Here is a 21,535-nt window from a genome sequence, read left to right on the forward strand (position 1 = left end):
GTGTAGGATTAGCAGGAGTTGGTGAGTGCAGTAATAAGGAGAGGACAGAAGTTAGGGCGATAGGTATAAGCTGTGGGATGGAAAGAGGGGTGAAGAAAAGAGCGTTTAGTGGAGGGGGCACAACTGTCAGAAGGAGTGGTAGAGAGAGCATGTTACAGAGAGGAAGGAGAGCTGAATGGAGAAACAAGGTCACCTGCAGCCTGTTTGGTGTTTTTCAAACTACAGCCATGGCCAAAAGCTTTGAGAATGACACAAATAATAATTTTCACAAAGTCTGCTGCTTCAGTGTTTTTTTCATATGTTACTATGGTATACTGAAGTATAATTACAAGCATTTCATAAGTGTCAAAGGCTTTTTTTGTCAATTGCCTTAATTTTTTGCAAAGAGTCAATGTTTGCAGCGTTGACCCTTCTTTTTCAAGAACTCTGCAATTCGCTCTTGCATGCTGTCAATCAACTTCCGAGCCACATCCTGACTGGTGGCAGCCCATTCTTGCATAATCAATGTTTGTCATAATTTGAGGGGGGGGGTTGTTCATCTGCCTCTTGAGAATTGACAACAAGTTCTCAATGGGATTACGTTCTGGGGAGTTTTCTGGCCATAGACCCGTAATGTCGATGTTTTGTTCCCCAAGCCACTTAATTAGCACTTTTGCCTTATGGCAAGGTGCTCCATCATGCTGGAAAAGGCATTTTCCTCACCAAACTGTTCTTGGATGGTTGTGAGAAGTTGGGGAGGATGCTTTTGTACCATTCTTTATTCATGGCTGTGTTCTTAGGCACAATTGTGAGTGAGCCCACTCCCTTGGCTGAGAATCAACCCCACACATGAATGGTCTCAGGATGCTTTACTGTTAGTATGACACAGGACTGATGGTAGCGCTCATCTTTTCTTCTCCGGACACGTTTTTTTCCGGATGCCCCAAACAATCAGAAAGGGGATTATTCAGAGAAAATTGCTTTACCCCAGTCCTCAGCAGTCCAATCCCTGTACCTTTTGTAGAATATCAGTCTGTCCCTGATCTTTTTCCTGGAGAGAAGTGACTTCTTTGCTGCCCTTCTTGACACCAGGCCACCCTCCAAAAGTCTTCGCCTCTCTGTGCGTGCAGATGCACTCACACCTGCCTGCTGCCATTCCTGAGCAAGCTCTGCACTGATGGTGCCCCAATCCCGCAGCTGAATCCTCTATAGATCCCATTTAATACAAACCTAAAGTGTATGCTGTGTGTGACTGAGCAGGCTGTGTAACTGTATGTTGTGTGTATGACTGAACAGGCTGACACCGTGTGTTAAAATGGCTGCTGCATATGTAATTGACCATGTGGCTAAACGGGGGAGGGGCAACCAGTATCTGTTGACTTTCCAACTTTCAGAACAAAGTTATGTGTAATATGTTTGTGATGTATATGAGAAATAGAAATTGATGAATTGTGATTTTTACTTTGTATGACACCAAGACACATGTCCCCATAAGTGTAAAAATATTTTTAAGTAAAGGGTTTGGTTTTAAGTTGAAAATGCCTGCCGCATATTCAAGCAGCCATGCATTGTTGGGACAGGAGCTGTTTCTTGAATGGGCTACACCCTCTGGATGGTCTCAGGTTTCTAGGATCACTGCTTGTGTTCTCAAAGTCTTGCTCCTATAGAAGATGCCAAAGTAAGTATATGAACTTTTATTTGGGAACAGAGTGTATGTTTGAGCCGTGTTATATTGTGTGTGTTATGTAACATTTTGGTACGATTGGAGAGTCTGTGTTGTTTGGTACCTAGTGGTATGTAGCCTAAAATGTTTGTAAGTGTCCATGTGGTGTCTCAAATGTGTTTTTTTGTGGGGAGAAGTTTATGTTTCTAGTGAAGAAGTCTGTTTTTGGCGGGATCAACAACTGCATTTCATGTGTAAATGGCACCATTTTGTTGTGGCCTGGCTTTCATCTGCCATTTTCCATTCTTGTAGTCACCATGTGGCCGTAGCAACTACCATTTTTGTCTGCTGTGTTTGGATGGAATTGCTATTTTGGTTTGTAGAGGGGCAGTTTAAGGCACTGTTTCCTTTTATGTGAATTCAATCTTTTCAAGTTTGGCTGTTTTTGTACTTTTTACATACTTTTCAGTGAAACTGTTACATTTCTTTTTGTATTGAATTTAGTTTTTTTTTAATGAAATCTCTACTTTGCACTGAATTTACTAACTTTAACTGAGTTTTTGTACTTTTAGCGGTGTGTGTGTTATTCTTATTTTTAATTGTTTATAGCCTGCAGTAAAAAAGAAAGGCTTTGGTTGACCTCCTTGAGCCATCTTTTTGCAGGAGTTTTTGTTGCACTGTTGTGTGGTATTTCAGTCTCAAAACTTGTGGTTTGACTGCCCAGGGGATATGTGAGTCAAGGGGGATTCCCTCCCATTTGCAATATGGGGGTTTATTTCGCCCTTTCCTGGACAAATTTTTTTTACATTGTTGAAGTCTCCTATATGATGTAAGCCATAGATTTTTTAATGTCTTGATAGACATAATATGAGACTAGGCTTCCCATCCCCCTCCCTCTTCCTGTTCATTGAAATTTCAGACAGGAAGTTCTTTGCAAGTATGCAACAGGAAGTTGGTGGGAGGAGCTGGGGGTTCTTTGACTCGTGTTTAGAAGTATGTTTGATTTTTAAATTTAATTCCAGTTGTTTTATACTGTAATACAGTTTTGGGTAAAGAGAAAACAGGAAGCATCCAAGTTATTGTTTTAATATCTAGGTACAGATAGAAGCCATACGATTGTTTTGAATAGTGGAGGATTTTAATGGTGTTTTGTAGTTGTCGGACAAACATGTTTAAAAGGCTGTATATCGTGAGACCGGTCAGACCTTGTATAATAGTCGGAATTCCAGTGTGCGATAGTATTAGCATAAACGTGAGGAGTAGTACGTTAGCAGCCCCGCTCAGGCTGTGTACAATAATTGGGAAGCTGGGGCCGGTTATAGTGATAAAGGCGCAAACAATAACCGCTCCGTAAGTAAAGCGCAGGGCTCTCCGGACACAGAGTACACCAAAAGAAGCAATTTGAATTGTCATGGGTAATGGGTCGTCCATGCACCCCAGTCAGACAGCTGCACAATACATGAAATCTGGGTATGGGGCTAAGGCCATTAGACCCCTTAAAAATTGGCATATATGGCCAGAGGGTACAGTAAGGTGTATTCCTTTGGAAGGGACTTTTGATGTCTGGAGGTATGAGACCCCAGAATAAAAATACTTTGGAAGTAGTTTTAGCTGTGGCTTCAGAAATCTGTAATGATGAGTGAGATGATGGATGTGTAGTACACATTTGTGTGTTTAAAAATGATCATGCTTGTTTTTGGACTTTGTGTGCCAGGTCCATGCAAAGATGTCAAGATGCTCTCTTGTTTCTCCCATTGTATTTTTTTCTATTGCTAAAAGATTGAAGGTAGCATTCCATCTGGTTGTTTTTTCATTTTTGTTTTGGAAACTATAAAATATCTCCCCCACATTTGTATCTAAATGTTTGTCTCATGTTTGTATGTAGTAACAAGAATATGTTTGAACCTACCATGACAGCCCTCTTACATGTCGCGGGTGTTGTATTTTAGTAGGAATGTGAAAGTTATGCTGCGTACACGCGATCGGAATTTCCGACAACAAATGTTCGATGGGAACTTGTTGTCGGAAATTCCGACCGTGTGTAGGCTCCATCGGACATTTTTTGTCAGAATTTCCGACAACAAAAATTTGAGAGCTGGTTCTCAAATTTTTAGACAACAAAATCCATTGTCGGAAATTCCGATCGTATGTACACAATTCTGACGCACAAAATTCCACGCATGCGCGGAATCAAGCAGAAAAGCCACATTGGCTATTGAACTTAATTTTTCTCGGCTCGTCGTACGTGTTGTACATCACCTCGTTCTTGACGTTCGGAATTTCCGAGAACATTTGTGTGACCGTGTGTATGCAAGACAAGTTTGAGCCAACATCCGTCGGAAATAAATCCAGGATTTTGTTGTCGGAATGTCCGATCGTATGTGCGCGGCATAAGAGTTACATAGGGTTTAGTTATTGTTGGTTTTGAGGAATGTCAATGACAATTTACCAATGTACACGAATGTTGTATAGTTTAGCATTCTTTGCCGGTTAAATATGAAGGATAGAGTAATAACTTTTGTTTATACAGTATCTCACAAAAGTGAGTACACCCTCACATTTTTGTAAATATTTTATCATATCTTTTCATGTGACAACACTGAAGAAATTACACTTTGCTACAATATAAAGGAGTAAATGTACAGCTTGTATAGCAGTGTAAATTTGCTGCCCCCTTAAAATAACTCAACACACAGCCATTAATACACATAGGATCTAAAAAACTAGAACAACTAAATGGGACTTTAAATAAGGACGCAGGGCACTATTTTACTGTGTGAATACCATTATTACCGTAAACTCTGTACAATAAATCAGTGATTGCTCAATACCGATTCTACAATGGTTTGTGTGTTCATAGCCTTAATATTCTGAGTACTGTCCGCTTTCATTTGAATCGTGTCACCTCCAGGGATGCAAAATTCATTTAAAGTCCCACCCCTCTCTTTTTTATTTATCACACAGCCATTAATGTCTAAACCGCTGGCAACAAAAGTGAGTACACCCCTAAGTGAAAATGTCCAGATTGGGCACAAAGTGTCAATATTTTGTGTGGCCACCATTATTTTCCATCACTGCCTTAACCCTCTTGGGCATGGAGTTCACCAGAGCTTCACAGGTTGCCACTGGAGTCTTCTTCTACTCCTCCATGATGACATCACAGAGCTGGTGGATGTTAGAGACCTTGTGCTACTCCACCTTCCATTTGAGGATGCCCCACCGGTGCTCAATAGGGTTTAGGTCTGGAGACATGATTGGCCAGTCCATCACCTTTACCCTCAGCTTCTTTAGCAAGGCAGTGGTCATCTTGGATGTGTGTTTGGGGTCATTATCATGTTGAAATACTGCCCTGCGGCCCAGTCTCTAAAGGGAGGGGATCATGCTCTGCTTCAGTATGTCACCTGCTTGCCGCCACACATGCTTTACCCCATCTGAACCAAATAAGTTTATCTTGGTCTCTTCAGACCACAGGACATGGTTCCAGTAATCCATGGTCTTGGCCACTGTGCTGCAGCTCAAAGACTTTACATTGTAGCAAAGTGTAATTTCTTGTTTGTGTTGTCACATGAAAAGATATAATAAAATATTTACAAAAATGTGAGGGGTGTACTCATTTTTGTCCAAGGCGTTTTTGAAAGTGTATGTGCATAGAAAGCAGCTGTATAAGAAGGTAAAAGTATCATAGGCTATTTCACTGTTTCATTGTTTTTTTTCTGCACCATTCTAAACCCTGCGTGTCTTCCTCCAGTTTATAATGAGGAGGAAAAGGGGGAGATGATAGTGGAGAGAATGACAAATTTTCAAACCAATAATACTAACTAATTCTAGCCAAGTTTGTGACCTAGTAGGAACGACAGGTTCCACGCCTTTCTTCCTTTGATGGAATTTGAATCAGCAGTCTGGTGAAGGACGCTCCCATAAGAACCTTTTTGTCAATGGTTCCAGGTATTACACCCCAGATGGTAAGAAGTTCCCACAGGTCTGGGTTATTGCCATATGAGGTTTCATAGAAGACAGGGTTCTAAACTAATAACTGCTACACCACTAGACTGAGGATGTGTGCCAGGCAAGGCTTGTTTGTGAACTTTTGCTGCCAAGGGGAAAATAGATTAAGCCAGTGTCACACATGAACTTTCCAGGCACAAGATAGCTTGGTGTCAGTCATCTCTCACCTGCCCCTGATGATCTGACAGAATCTTTGCCCCAGTGTGGCTCTTCCCCCCAGGTTGTAAAACAGTGTGGCAATGTTTTGCATGGAAAAGGGATATGGTTGGTAGTACCCTGTGGGGGGCCTCCATCCCCATTAATATACAACTACAGAGTTTTACCCATTGTGACTTTAGATGGAGCGCCACACAGTCAGTAATAAAAACATGGCATGCATTTATTGACTATGCCAGCAATAGGACTGGGAAAAATGTCAAAATGCCAAACAGTTGGCCCAAATGTACAAATCCATTACATCGTTACAAGCCATCATAAAATAATTCATAGTAGGTGTGTCATAGCATCTATGGTGACCCAACATGTTTCGTGAGTTCAGTCTCATTCTTCAGGGGTTGATGCATAGAGATGATCTACAAGGTAAAATAGTAACAAGAAATAACATGGTAAAGAGCATAGAAATATGTCAAATAAATTGGAGTTGTGGGAATCTAACTGAGGGATCCATACTCACAGAGATGCAGGGTGCTGCGTGCCAAAGTCGCACCGGCAGGCAGCGGAGATGTCTCACCCGGGAGCTGTGGGTAAAGGATCCAATGATGGGCCAGCAGAGTAAAAACAGGCAGATGGAAAACAAGCAAACAAAAACGTCCAGCATGGCCTGCCAGGATGGTGGCTAGAAAAAGAGGGTGTATGGAAATAATGATGTGCACTACTGAATTGAAAAATTGTGAAAATAATGGGGAGGTAAAAATTGGTGAAAAAAAATATTGAAGTATGATAGAATGGCCAAACGCAGCCACATGGTACAATTTGGAATAATAAACATGACCTGCACAGCTGAGTTGAATGAGAATCCACATGTGAGATTAAGTATAAGTGTTATATAGTACAACTTGGTGATGCAGTGACACCAGTGCTTGGGAATACCCCAATATGCTAGGTCAAAAACAGGTTTAAAAAGAAAGTGTGAAAAATAAAGACATGGCATAGACTGGTGTTTTAGCCTTCCTATTTATAGCTCCCCAGACCCATCAAAGGATTTCTCCCAAAGCCGGGTAGTCAATGACCAGGAAGAGGGTGGGGCAGATGGTTAACCCCACCAGCCCTGGTCGTCATAGGGGAAAGGACAAAGCAGAGATGCAAGCCCCTCCACAGCATCATGTGCCCATTGGGACATTTAAAGTCTCAATGGGCAAAACTCTGTATTTGAATGTTTTGCATGGGTTTTTGTGAAGAAAAATGGTTGCTTGGGAGGAATAGGTTACTTTGAAATTTCACATAATAAAATTAGGTTAATGGGGGGTAGTGGTAACTGAGATGTCACCATCACCAAGTTACACAAGGGGTGAATCCACCAGCTCCAGTGGTGTGCCCTTTCCTTGTATCCTCCTTGGCTGCCAACAAATTGACCCAGTGGTCTATGAACAATATGTAACATTCCTTCTCATATTTTGAACAATATGTAACATTCCTTCTCATATTTGCTGGACCATGTGTCTGTGGTTATGTGGACCCTGCCACTAACTGCATGATCCAGCAACAGAGAGATATCAAGTTTCATATGCTGGCGGGAAGCAGGGATGGGTTTCTGGGCCATTGTGGAACAGGAAAGGCCACCAATTCATGGAACGAACAGAAGCAGCTGTAAAGTCAAATGTGGGTGACTTGGGGCATTGTTTTTTTATTTGCTCCAGCAGTTGAGGTAGAGAATTATTTTTTCTGTCCCAAACACACCCAATGCACTAAACGTCCATTCTGAAAGCACACTGGCCTCAAGGCAGTCCAGCAGTTTTATTCCATACTGGGCAGGCTTGGTCCACTGGTCCATTCTCAATACCTAGTAGACTAGGGAGACATCTATTGACAGACTAGTGTTCCACTAGCTGAAACAGGATCCGCTATAAAGACAGAAATTTTGCCAAGCTGGTATTGAAATGCTAAGCATGTGAGTGACTTGGTGCATATTTTTTCTTTTACTCCATTTTTTTTCTATTTGATAAGAGTATTTAGGATCCACTAATCAATTTTTACATAGAGCTTTGATGTGAATAACTAAATTCCATGACAGTACTGTGGCATGCCAGCAAGGATAGGGAAATAGTATCCCAAGGATCCAAAACCAGAGACCGGACCCACCATATGAACTCCTATTGCTCAGCTGGCAAGATAAGCCCATTGTTGTTTACATTTCGAGTGTTCAGGTATTTTGGGACAATAGACACTAACTCCCCCTGAACATAAGACTTGTATGGTGGTTTTACTTGTTGTATCTGGCACTTGTTAAACATTGAATATTTGTGTTAAAAAGGAAAGTCCAGGAACTACAAAGTCCAGAAGTACTACACAGGGCTATGGATTTTACAGGCCAGTCAAACAGGTGGACAGGGTTCCACATCTGGTAACAGGGTTACTTAGAAATGTGGACAGGTTTCCACAGGTGAAACAGAGTTTCTGTCATGCTTACCCCTAGCTCAGGTTGTCAGACACTATAGCTAGCTTCTGTGTTCTTCACCTATAGCAGCCCCATTTCCCATAAGGCAAGCAGACATATCGGTAGTTGGTTGCACCCAGTACACAATTCTATAGTGCCTGGCCACCACGCCAGAGCAGGCATGAACTGAGCAAAGCAAACAGGTACTTGCAGTTGGCAGACAGGCAGAGTGGTTCAATGACAGTTGAGGTACAAGGCAGGCAAGGTTCAGAATAGCCAGAGTCAATTCTTAGTCAAAAAGCAGGGAAAAAGAAGGCAGAGTTTAGAGAATAGTCCGACATCCAATCTGAGGTTGTCAACAAGGGAATCCAAACAGCAGAGCAGGACAGACAAACAGGTAAATTGAGCACATGTAACCAGCTCTATCACAAGCATGAGACTGCAGGCTTGGCTGGCTTAGATTAGGTTTGGTCTCCACCCAGAGACTGGCCACATCAATCACCTTGCAGATGGACAGACAGACAGACAGGGATGCAACCAGGATACTGGAATGAGACCACCAGCTGTCAAAGAACGTGAGCATTTATACGGTCATAACATGACCCCCCCAGGAGGGCCCGCCCAGACCCTTAAAAACAAGCTGGACTTCCGGCACAGTACCATCAGGCTGGGCATCCAGCACAGGACCATCAGGCTAGGAAAGGGTCAGGGGATCAGCGAGCAGGCAGAGAGTCTATGGCACCAAACTGGACAGTAGATAGAGAATTACTAACATCAGGCTGGATAGCAGGTGACATGTCTCTGGAGTAAAGCTGGGTAGCTGGAGCCCAGGCTGGATACAAAGTGGCTTGAAGAAAAGTTTGAAGGCCCCACCTGGCCGAATGAAGCAGTCTATGGATGGAACTTCTTGGATAGGTTTGAGCAGATGTAGTTGCAGTAGGGTGAGGCCAGGTTACTGAAAGTCCTGAATATGAAAAAGCAGGGGGCATGGGCTGGACCAAAATAACTTGTGCAGAGGCAGAATGGACCACATTGGCAGGTGTAGAGCCATCAGATCTAGAGGACAGGTTAGCCTGGATGTGCGTTTAAGAGTGTCTAGGGACAGGCAAAGGCAGAGGTAATCCAGAGGGCTTGACTTTTGAGGACTTAGAGCGAGCACAGATTTTGCAAGCTTTTACATATGAACAGAAGTCCTTATGGAGAGATGGTCACCAAAGCCCAAAAGAAACCAAGGCAAATGGTCAGCAGTTTTAATGTAGTTCTGGAGGCAGGTCTGGGACCAGTACCTAATCTCCCTTGTAGCCCAGTCTATGTGCAGGTTATGAAGTTTAAGCCAAGGATAACCTAAGATAAGGGCATAGACAGGAGAGCTTATCAAGTAAAAGCTGATTGTCTCCCTATGAAATTCCCCAATGAACAGAGTAATAGGTACAGAGCACAAGGTTACCAGGCCCAGTTATCAACAGCTAAGGCTGAAAATAGTTTGTGCACCTTAGTCAAGGGAATCTGTAGACGGTGTGCTAGATCCCTATCAATGAAATTGCTAGTGGCACAAGAATCAATGAAAGCTGAGAGGCGATGAGAAAATGTGGCTACACTAAGTTGTGCAGGAACAAATAGTTTGTCTTGGGGGGAATCTAGCACTATATAGTCTAAGTAAACAGAACCCACCCACACTAGACTCTTGGCATTTTCCAGCTTATTCTGGCAGCTGGCAACAAATTGGCTGTGGTTGCCACAATATAAGCAGAGTCCCTGGCATCTTCTTCTAGCTTTTTCTCCAAAGGATAAATTAGTAGTGCAGATTTGCATGGGCTCCTCCTCCTGGTGAGGTTGAGAGGGCTCAGGAAGGTTCGGATGAAGAAGAAGTGGGCAGCGTACTAGGGGGAAAAAAAAAACAAACCTCCCTGTACTCCTCTCCCGTAAACACCTATCTATACTGTAATATCGGGGACCATTAGCTCTCGTGGCAGATGCCTTTGTCAGTGATTCAAGCCAGTCAGGAACTATATTTAAGGGCATGGTAGCCCATTTTTATTAAAAAGGCAAATAAAAGTCTGTAACATAAAGGGTTCTCACGCAGGGGTTCATCTCCAGCAAAAAAACACAATAGAAAATGCTAGCCCACCTGGCTCTCTTTAGCAGTACCTCTGCTCTTTATCCTGGTCACACAGACCACAGGATTCCTCAATGTGGATGGCTTCACTTTAGTGCCCACAGCTCTGCTTTGGCCTTAGTCCTCAGGCCGATCCACTGCCTCTTGCAGTTACACGTTCTGGCTGCCTCCTGCAGCCCCTCTGACTCCTGGAGACCTCCTGTCTCTCTGGGTGTGGAGAAGTCTCCAACTGGGAGCCATGAGGTTTTCCCATACCCTCATTATAAGTGCTGTGCTCACCTGAGCACACACCCTGCTGGTAATCTACAAAGTCTGGACACAGGGTTGGAGATCCCGTCCCACCCAAGACACTATGGAATCTCCAAACTACAGAGCCCCATGACCGAATACCAAAACCTGGAGAAAACTGCCAGAGCAGTTTTCTCCGTTTCAAATTTACACTCTGTAGCTCTGCACTCAGCCAATATGCAGACTCTGTGTCCACTTTAACCCCATTTTCATAGTGACAGGGACTCTCACTATTACATATCCCCCCCCTTTGTTTCGATCCAGAGGGAGGAACACCAGCACCCGTCATGGTTGGGACACCTCTGTGCTGGCTGTCAGCCACGTAGGCCCAACCTTTTTTTCAGGTGCGCTTCCAGGTACGTCCCACCCTGGATCTTAACAGGGTCCTACATTTCCTTATACTCAGCCTACTCCCTCTGTCCTTGGGGTTCCTGAGCTCACATTTCTTTTCTGTTGGCCCCCTGCCTTTCCTGCTACTTCCTTCCAACTCAGTTTCCTGATTCTGTAGAGAACCTCCTCCAGACACTACGCCTGATGAGTAACCACCTTTTCCCTCACTGGTACCCGTTTTCCTCATCACAATAGGTCTTTTGGGTTTACCAACTCTTTTGCCTCCACGCTTCAATTTTTCCTGGTTTCCGAAAACCTCTCTCAGCATTACTGTTCTGAGACTGTAGGGGGCCTATTTCTATGGTGTTAATAACGGGACCCCTCCTCTTATTTCTGGTACCTGACTCAGCAGTCACTAATTGTTTACCAGGTTTACCTGTACCTTTGGACACCACATTATAATGTACCATTAACACATTACTTGGTTCATCATTGACAGACATTTTCAAACCAACATTACACCTCTCAATGTTGCACATGTCACCAATGCCGTTTTTTCAGCATTTGCTAGGGCAGAGTCTGCAGAGGGCACACATACCGGAGGGCCGCCATCACCCACAGGAACCTCACAGGATGTCACCTCCCCTGGGTTCAGCCACTCTGCAGACAGCTCTCCTACCACTTGACCTTTAATACCACCTGGATTTCTATCCAAAACCGGAACAGGCAAGCTCTCGTCTGATCTGCGTACCAACCTTATTGCACTTTTTACCCATTTCCCTGTCTCAGGGATCATATCAGGTTTGTCACATAAACCTATTATTGGACTGGTGACCCCAGTCTCTTTAACCACCTCTGTCTGAGCCCCAGTCAGGATTTCTGCTGTTTTCTGGTCCATGCTCGGCCCTTCCATCTCACGTGGTTTGTCCACTGGTGCAGTATACGTGCCCTTCACCGACAACTGACCAGCACCACCCTGGACCATAGCCGCAGAAATGCTTCCCATCGGGCTGTTAGGAGGTGAAACCCCAGACATTTTGGACTCATTTTTAGTTTCTCCAAAGCATCTCTCATATACCATTTTTTCAGGAATTAACCCAGCAGCACACCCAGAAGCAACTTTTAACAAGAGTAATACATTCAAGAATAAACCATTCCTGTCTTGTTCTCCTTTGTTCTGTACAGCCTGCCATTTAGTGCTCCACCTAGTGGTACTCCACAGTACCAGGCCGTCTGACTGTGCAGGAGACACCCCAATATAGATTGGCTGTACATCCCAAAGTTTAAGCATCTCCTTTAATGCTTTGGTTACAGACCAGACCCTTAATCCCAGACCCAAGTCCTTTCTGGGGACTTTCATTACATTGGGAATGCAGACAGACTCATTTGCTGAGACCTGAGAAGTTGCAATTGTCAAACAAACATCCTCCCAGCTGGAGGTAAGCACAGCCTGGTGCTCACCCAGAGCGCTGCCAGGTGCTGGACTCAAACCCAACTTCTCAGGCTCAGCATCAGTGAACTGCTCCAGAACATTACCAGTGACAACGTCACTTTGACACTCCATGTCAACCTCAGTTTTGTGGGTCACGGACAATGTCTCTGCTGTGCGCTCACCCTTATTTGGTTCATCCTGCTCATGAGGGTTAACCCCTGCAGCAGCCACTGCGCCCTCAGGTACAAGCTGTTCTGCAGTCCCTCCTGCTGGCACAGCAGAACCAGTGTCCACCTTATTTTTGTGCATAAAAACCTTATCTATCAGGGAGATAAGATTTTTACCCCAACTATCCCAATCTATTGTATGTGCACTCCCTTCAGCGGTACTCCTCAGCACTGGTCCATCCGCCCAAGGAGACACATAAGAACAGATTGGCTTAGCTGCAGATTCATTACCCAAATTACAAATCATGTCAGATTGTGGTAACACAGGTTTTAACACAGCAGGTTGCAATACCCCATATTCACCACCTTGCTCGGCTGGTGCTTCATAAACCTCACACACCTTTGCATTTTTCACAGGTTGTGTTAACCCACCATTTACCTGCACATTTTTAGTACTAGCAGTTTGCACTAACACATTACCATTACACGGTACAGTTCCACACTGTCCCACCAGAGTGACATCGCAGTTGTCCAGGGCAACCTCCGGCTCCAATAAATGAAGTTCCCTGGAGATGTCTAGGGACAACTGTGCTGTCTTACCACCAGTTGCTATGGGCAATGGCCCATTTTTGATTACAGCTTTTGCTCTGCAAGAACCTGGGGGTTTCTCAACAGCAATACATTTTCCATAATCATCAACATTGACAGCATTTGTACCTCTTGCAGGCTGTCCTAGCCCACTGCCAACTTGAGACTGGCAGACATTAGACACATCACTATTTTCCTCTTGAGATGCACACACAGGTGCAGGTTTGACTTTAACCCCTGCCTCCCCACTGCACAGGGTACTGCACAGGGACAAGTCACCCTCAAGAACACATTCAGTGGCCCCACTAACTGGGGTCACTCTCACATCATCAGGGACAGTCTTGTAACCAGTCCTTTTATACCGGAAATCAGCAGTTCCAGCCATCATTTCATTAAAGACAGTCTTGCCCACCGCAGTAGTTGCGGTCACCATCTTCATTTGAATATGTTGTCTTATGAACCAATCCTCTGCTGCACTTTTACTGGCCAACTCCCCCTGGTGGCCACGGGATGAAACTACAGCAGGCATCTCCCACTGTTTAGCACCACCTGCCGACACAACAGGAAACTCCTTGTTGCTAGGGGTGACTGCAAACATATTTTTACAGGAATCTGGGCCCGCAGATAAAGACTTTTTTTCAGCAATATTATCTCCAGCTGAATTCCAGAACCTAGGACAAGAAAACATGCCACGCCCCAGCTGGCCACATTCCAGGCATTGTACTGGACGACTTTTTCCCAGATCACTTCTCTCCTGGTGATTCCCAGCTGGCTGGAACGCACAAGCCTCTTTGCGTGGACGCTGAGCCAAATCTCCTCTGCAGCTCCTCCTGTCCGGCACCACTTTCACTCTCGTCGCCATGGGAGATCACACTCTCCCAGCAGAACTTTGCTGGCTCTCTCCAACATGATGTATCAGCTTCTCCTGAAGCCACTTGCCACGATCCTGGTTAGACATACCCCATGGTACACAGACAGCCCGACTGGCTTCCTCTGTGTTGCTATGGGCAACCACTCTTGGTCTCAGCCTTTGATCAGCCTTTCTCTTTGTAAATAGCATGGGCTTCTCTCTGCTGGATCCGGACACATTGACATTTTTCATAATAGTTACTGTTTTAACTGCAGCAGCGTTGCCAGGGGCAACAACACCCCTCTTCCAGTTATGGACATCCAGCTGCTCTCCCCTTACACTGGGGGTTGGCTTTCTTTCCTCTGTAGCTTGGTCCAGCGCTGCCAGGTGCTGCTTGCAGCAGTCCACAGCCAATTCAAACATTGGTGGACTTTCCATAGTTGCAGTCACTCCACTGCACTTTTGCGGCCTCCAGCAAAAATGAAGCACTGTCACTTTAAAGCAAGTTGCTTTTCACTTCATGCAAGCTTTCCTCACCTGCACAGTGCACACACAGATTGTGCTGTCTCATGCACACCAACACAGTTCATAGCAGGAAAAAAAAAATTTGACTTTTCATTCACAGGTACACCACCTGCAACACGCAATGCCTTTTGCCTGGCTGCACTTCCACACACAGCCAATAGTTACTGACTTGAACTCACTGTGGAGCAAGGACCCGGATTTCACTGTCTGTTGCCCGCATTCTAACACCACTTGTAATATCGGGGACCATTAGCTCTCGTGGCAGATGCCTTTGTCAGTGATTCAAGCCAGTCAGGAACTATATTTAAGGGCATGGTAGCCCATTTTTATTAAAAAGGCAAATAAAAGTCCGTAACATAAAGGGTTCCCACGCAGGGGTTCATCTCCAGCAAAAAAACACAATAGAAAATGCTAGCCCACCTGGCTCTCTTTAGCAGTACCTCTGCTCTTTATCCTGGTCACATAGACCACAGGATTCCTCAATGTGGATGGCTTCACTTTAGCGCTCACAGCTCTGCTTTGGCCTTAGTCCTCAGGCCGATCCACTGCCTCTTGCAGTTACACGTTCTGGCTGCCTCCTGGAGACCTCCTGTCTCTCTGGGTGTGGAGCAGTCTCCAACTGGGAGCCTCATTATAAGTGCTGTGCTCACCTGAGCACACACCCTGCTGGTAATCTACAAAGTCTGGACACAGGGTTGGAGATCCCGTCCCACCCAAGACACTATGGAATTTTCAAACTACAGAGCCCCATGACCGAATACCAAAACCTGGAGAAAACTGCCAGAGCAGTTTTCTCAGTTTCAAATTTACACTCTGTAGCTCTGCACTCAGCCAATATGCAGACTCTGTGTCCACTTTACCCCCATTTTCATAGTGACAGGGACTCTCACTATTACAATACATATAGGGGTCACCAGAAAAAAGGTCAAGCAAGTTAATCTTGGGCTCTGGGTTCTGCGTTATTGCTGGAGGTGCATTTACACACACAGACAGTTCCTGGACTTGGCTTGTCAGTTTGCGAACCTCATCTGTAAATAGCAAGCCTGTGTAGAGTACATCTTCACAGAAATTTTTTCTTGTTAAAGGTTTGTGATAATGTCACGCTTCCCCCAACGCAGATGGTCAGACACTATAACTAGCTTTTGTGTTCTTCACCATAAGGTAAGCATGCCTACTGGTACTCAGTTGCCCCCAGGGCTTATACACAATGCTATAGTGCCTTGCCACCATGCTGGGGCTAGCACGAACTGAGCAAAGCAAACAGGTACTTGTGAATGGCAGACAGGCAGTGCAGTTAAATGACAGTCCAGGTACAAGACAGGCAAGGTTCAGAATACTCAGAGTAAAAAGGCAGGCAGAGTTCAGAGAATAGCCTGATATCCGATCCAAGGTCATCAACAAGGGATTCCAAACAGCAGAGCAAGACAGACAAACAGGCAGCCTGAGCACATGTAACCAGCACTATCACAAGCTTAAGACTGTAGGCTTAGCTGGCTTAAATCAGGTTTGGTCTCCATCCAGAGACTGGCCACATCAATCACTTAGCAGGTGGACAGACAGACAGGGATGCATCAGACAAAACCAGGATGCTGGAACAAGAACAGCAGCTGTCAATGAACAGTTTTCATGCTCCTGACAGTTTCACTGATAGAAGAAGCAGATGGACTGCCGAAGAGTTTATGAAACACAAACATGGCTGTATTACAAGACCTTTTTCTGCTGGGCAGGCTGGATGAAGGGTGACAGATAATGTAACATTAGGCCTAAAGAGTGTTTTGATGTTAAGTTGCAGGATAATTTTATGATCTAGTACGGATCACAACTAGTACATTATAAAAAGCTGAAGTATCAATGAATTAAGGCTAATTATATCAGAATAGGCAATAATCATTTTTTTTGCCCTGGTCCAAATAAAATATTCTATATGTGACCAGAGAAGATAAATAGATCAAGTACTATGGCTACCTATGTGATCATAGATACTACAATAGGAGAAGATCAAGAGCAGAAGGAAAAGATTTGAAAAAAGAAGGAAGACAGCAGTTTAAACACATTTTAAGGATTATAGAACATGGTATGTGTGGGATCTCAGAGAAAAAAGCAAGGAAATGTGAATAATGGGGGTTCAAGCAGGGACATATTGATAAGAAAGTTAAAAGATTGCAAATCACAGTGTGAGAAAGAATCGTAACTGTAGCTAGAGCCTCTCCCATTTCTCAAGATAAGAAATGCATAGGTTGAGAAGGGAAACTTTGAGAAGAAAATTATTTAGAAATGTGATTTAAAATAATATTCTGTTATATTCATTCCTCAAAATTGTTATAACCTTATTAAAATTGTGTAGAGGTGTCAGCTTCATTGATGATCACAGTGTTTTTAGCCTGTTTTCAGGGCATGCTTTACCAGGATTTTCATGTTTAACTGAAGTATATTAAATAGTCATGAGCTCATTAAACATCTTTTAATATTAGAAACAGTTCACTTAAAAAGGAAAATGCTTCAACAGTCCCACTATTGTTATTCGTTTTTTTATTTAATAGTGCGACTGCTTCAGCAGTCACACTATTGTTATTCGTTTTTATTAGTGGGAATGCTTCAGCAGTCCCACTATTGTTATTCGATTTTATTTATTTAGTGGGACTGCTTTAGCAGTCCCACTATGGTTATTCGATTTTATTTATTTTTATTATTATTAGTGGGACTGCTTTAGCAGTCCCACTATTGTTATTTGATTTTATTTATTTTTAATTTTAATTTTATTATTTAATTTTATTCCGTACGTTTTTTAGCTCTGCGTAACTTCTGCATACTTTCAGCTATTAAAACCATTCAACTATTAAAATGTTCGTCTCTTTCAGCTGATGATAGGACTTTTTCAACTTTTTTTCTACCATTTATACTTTTTAAAATATTAAGCTTTTTATCACTTTTTTTAACATTGAAGTCAATGGGAGCATGCTTCAGATCCTTAAAATCTTCTTCCGCTCCCAAAAGTTTCAGCTCCTTCGTACTTTCACCTACAGATGCCAAACAAACTTTAAAATATTCACAAAATATTCAGCTATCTGGCTATATCTTTTCAGTTTGATATCTTTTACAATTTTTGTGAAAAAGCTTTTTGTTTAGAGGTAATTTCAGGAAATTTTAGCCATTAATCAAAGTGTACTGTGTTGCTTTTGTTGCCATGGTTACCAAAGCTTCTGTTATACACAGGGGGGGGGAGGTGGCTGGAGCATCTCAGCTCTGATTACAGAGCCCAGGGGAGGGGACAGACACACCATGTACTGATTTATAATAGAGGAATATGATGGGGCAATTCTGATGGGGCAGTTTTGATGGTGGCAATATGAAGGGGCAGTTTTGATTGAGCAATTCTGATGGGGCAGTTTTGATGGTGGCAATATGATGGGCAGTTTTGATGGGGAAATTCTGATGGTGGCAATATGATGGGGCAGTTTTGATGGGGCAATTCTGATGGGGAAGTTTTGATGGTGGCAATATGATGGGCCAGTTTTGATGGGGACAGCTTTGATGGCAGTATGATGGGGGCAGTTTTGATGGGGCCGTTTTAGCAATTCAGCTATTCAGCATTCCCACGCATTTTCCCCAGGAAATGCATTTTCTAGCTATTATTAGTGGGACTGCTTCAGCAGTCCCACTATTGTTATTCAATATTATATATTTTTATTATTATTATTTATTATTTAGTGGGACTGCTTTAGCAGTCCCACTATTGTTATTCGATTTTATTTATTTTCATTTCTTTATTATTCCGTACGTTTTTTGGCTCTGCGCAACTTCTGCATACTTTCAGCTATTAAAACCATTCGACTATTAAAATGTTCGTCACTTTCAGCTGATGGGACTTTTTCAACTTTTTTATACTATTTATACTTTTTAAAATATTAGGCTTTTTAACGCTTTTTTTAACATTGAAGTCAATGGGAGCATATTTCAGATCCCTAAAATCTTCTTCCACTCCCAAAAGTTTCAGCTCCTTCATACTTTCACCTACAGACGCCAAACAAACTTTAAAATGTTCACAAAATATTGAGCTATCTGGCTATATCTTTTCAGTTTGATATCTTTTACAGTTTTTGTGAAAAAGCTTTTTGTTTAGAGGTCATTTCAGGAAATTTTAGCCATTAATCAGAGTGTACTGTGTTGCTTTTGTTGCCATGGTTACCAAAGCTTCTGTTATACACAGGGGGGGGAGGTGGCTGGAGCATCTCAGCTCTGATTACAGAGCCCGGGGGAGGGGACAGACACACCATGTACTGATTTATAATTGAGGAATATGATGGGGCAGTTTTGATGGTGGAAATTATGATGGGGCAGTTTTGATGGTGGCAATATGATGGGGCAGTTTTGATGGTGGCAATATGATGGGGCAATTCTGATGGGGCAGTTTTGATGGGGGCAGTTTTGATGGTGGCAATATGATGGGGCAGTTTTGATGGGGCGATTCTGATGGGGCAGTTTTGATGGTGGCAATATGATGGGGCAGTTTTGATGGGGACAATTTTTATGGGGCAATTCTGATGGGGCAGTTTTGATGGCAATATGATGGGGACAGTTTTGCTGGGGGCCATTTTAGCAATTCAGCATTCCCACGCATTTTCCCCAGGAAATGCATTTTCTAGTTTTTATTATTTCTTTACTTCTTTATTATTCCGTACGTTTTTTGGCTCTGCATAACTTCTGCATACTTTCAGCTATTAAAACCATTATACTATTAAAATGTTTGTCTCTTTCAGCTGATGATGGGACTTTTTCAACCTTTTTTCTACTATTTATACTTTTTAAAATATTAAGCTTTTTATCACTTTTTTTAACATTGAAGTCAATGGGAGCATGCTTCAGATCCTTAAAATCTTCTTCCACTCCCAAAAGTTTCAGCTCCTTCATACTTTCACCTACAGACGCCAAACAAACTTTAAAATGTTCACAACATATTCAGCTATCTGGCTATATATTTTCAGTTTGATATCTTTTACAGTTTTTGTGAAAAAGCTGTTTGTTTAGTGGTCATTTCAGGAAATTTTAGCTATTAAATAGAGTGTACTGTGTTGCTTTTGTTGCCATGGTTACCAAAGCTTCTGTTATACACAGGGGGGGAGGTGGCTGGAGCATCTCAGCTCCGATTACAGAGCCTGGGAGAGGGGACAGACACACCATGTACTGATTTATAATAGAGGAATATGATGGGGCAGTTTTGATGGGGCAATTCTGATGGGGCAGTTTTGATGGTGGCAATATGATGGGGCAGTTTTGATGGGACAATTCTGATGGGGCAGTTTTGATGGTGGCAATATAATGGGGCAGTTTTGATGGGGCAATTCTGATGGGGCAGTTTTGATGGTGGCAATATGATGGGCAGTTTTGATGGGGCAATTCTGATGGGGCAGTTTTGATGGTGGCAATATGATGGGGCAGTTTTGATGGGGACAATTTTAATGGAGCAGTTTTAAAGGTGGCAATATGATGGGGCAGTTTTGATAGGGCAAATTTTGATGGGGCAGTTTTGATGGCAATATAATGGGGGCAGTTTTGCTGGGGGCCGTTTTAGCATTTCAGCTATTCAGCATTCCCATGCATTTTCCCCAGGAAATGCATTTTCTAGTTTATTTTTAATTTCATTATTTATTATTCCGTACGTTTTTTGGCTCTGTGTAACTTCTGCATACTTTCAGCTATTAAAACCATTCGACTATTAAAATGTTCGTCTCTTTCAGCTGGTGATGGGACTTTTTCAACTTTTTTTCTACTATTTATACTTTTTAAAATATTAAGCTTTTTATCACTTTTTTTAACATTGAAGTCAATGGGAGCATGCTTCAGATCCTTAAAATCTTCTTCCGCTCCCAAAAGTTTCAGCTCCTTCATACTTTCACCTACAGACGCCAAAGAAACTTTAAAATGTTCACAAAATATTCAGCTATCTGGCTATATCTTTTCAGTTTGATATCTTTTACAGTTTTTGTGAAAAAGCTGTTTGTTTAGAGGTAATTTCAGGAAATTTTAGCCATTAATCAAAGTGTACTGTGTTGCTTTTGTTGCCATGGTTACCAAAGCTTCTGTTATACACAGGGGGGGGAGGTGGCTGGAGCATCTCAGCTCTGATTACAGAGCCCAGGGGAGGGGACAGACACACCATGTACTGATTTATAATAGAGGAATATGATGGGGCAGTTTTGATGGGGCAATTCTGATGGGGCAGTTTTGATGGTGGCAATATGATGGGGCAGTTTTGATGGTGGCAATATGAAGGGGCAGTTTTGATGGTGGCAATATGATGGGCAGTTTTGATGGGGAAATTCTGATGGTGGCAATATGATGGGGCAGTTTTGATGGGGCAATTCTGATGGGGAAGTTTTGATGGTGGCAATATGATGGGGCAGTTTTGATGGGGACAGCTTTGATGGCAGTATGATGGGGGCAGTTTTGATGGGGCTGTTTTAGCAATTCAGCTATTCAGCATTCCCACGCATTTTCCCCAGGAAATGCATTTTCTAGCTATTATTAGTGGGACTGCTTCAGCAGTCCCACTATTGTTATTCGATATTATATATTTTTATTATTATTATTTATTATTTAGTGGGACTGCTTTAGCAGTCCCACTATTGTTATTCAATTTTATTTATTTTCATTTCTTTATTATTCCGTACGTTTTTTGGCTCTGCGTAACTTCTGCATACTTTCAGCTATTAAAACCATTCGACTATTAAAATGTTCGTCACTTTCAGCTGATGGGACTTTTTCAACTTTTTTATACTATTTATACTTTTTAAAATATTAGGCTTTTTAACACTTTTTTTAACATTGAAGTCAATGGGAGCATATTTCAGATCCCTAAAATCTTCTTCCGCTCCCAAAAGTTTCAGCTCCTTCATACTTTCACCTACAGACGCCAAAGAAACTTTAAAATGTTCACAAAATATTGAGCTATCTGGCTATATCTTTTCAGTTTGATATCTTTTATAGTTTTTGTGAAAAAGC

Source organism: Aquarana catesbeiana, linkage group LG01 (genome assembly GCF_042186555.1).
Source record: "Aquarana catesbeiana isolate 2022-GZ linkage group LG01, ASM4218655v1, whole genome shotgun sequence".
Lineage (NCBI taxonomy): Eukaryota > Metazoa > Chordata > Amphibia > Anura > Ranidae > Aquarana > Aquarana catesbeiana.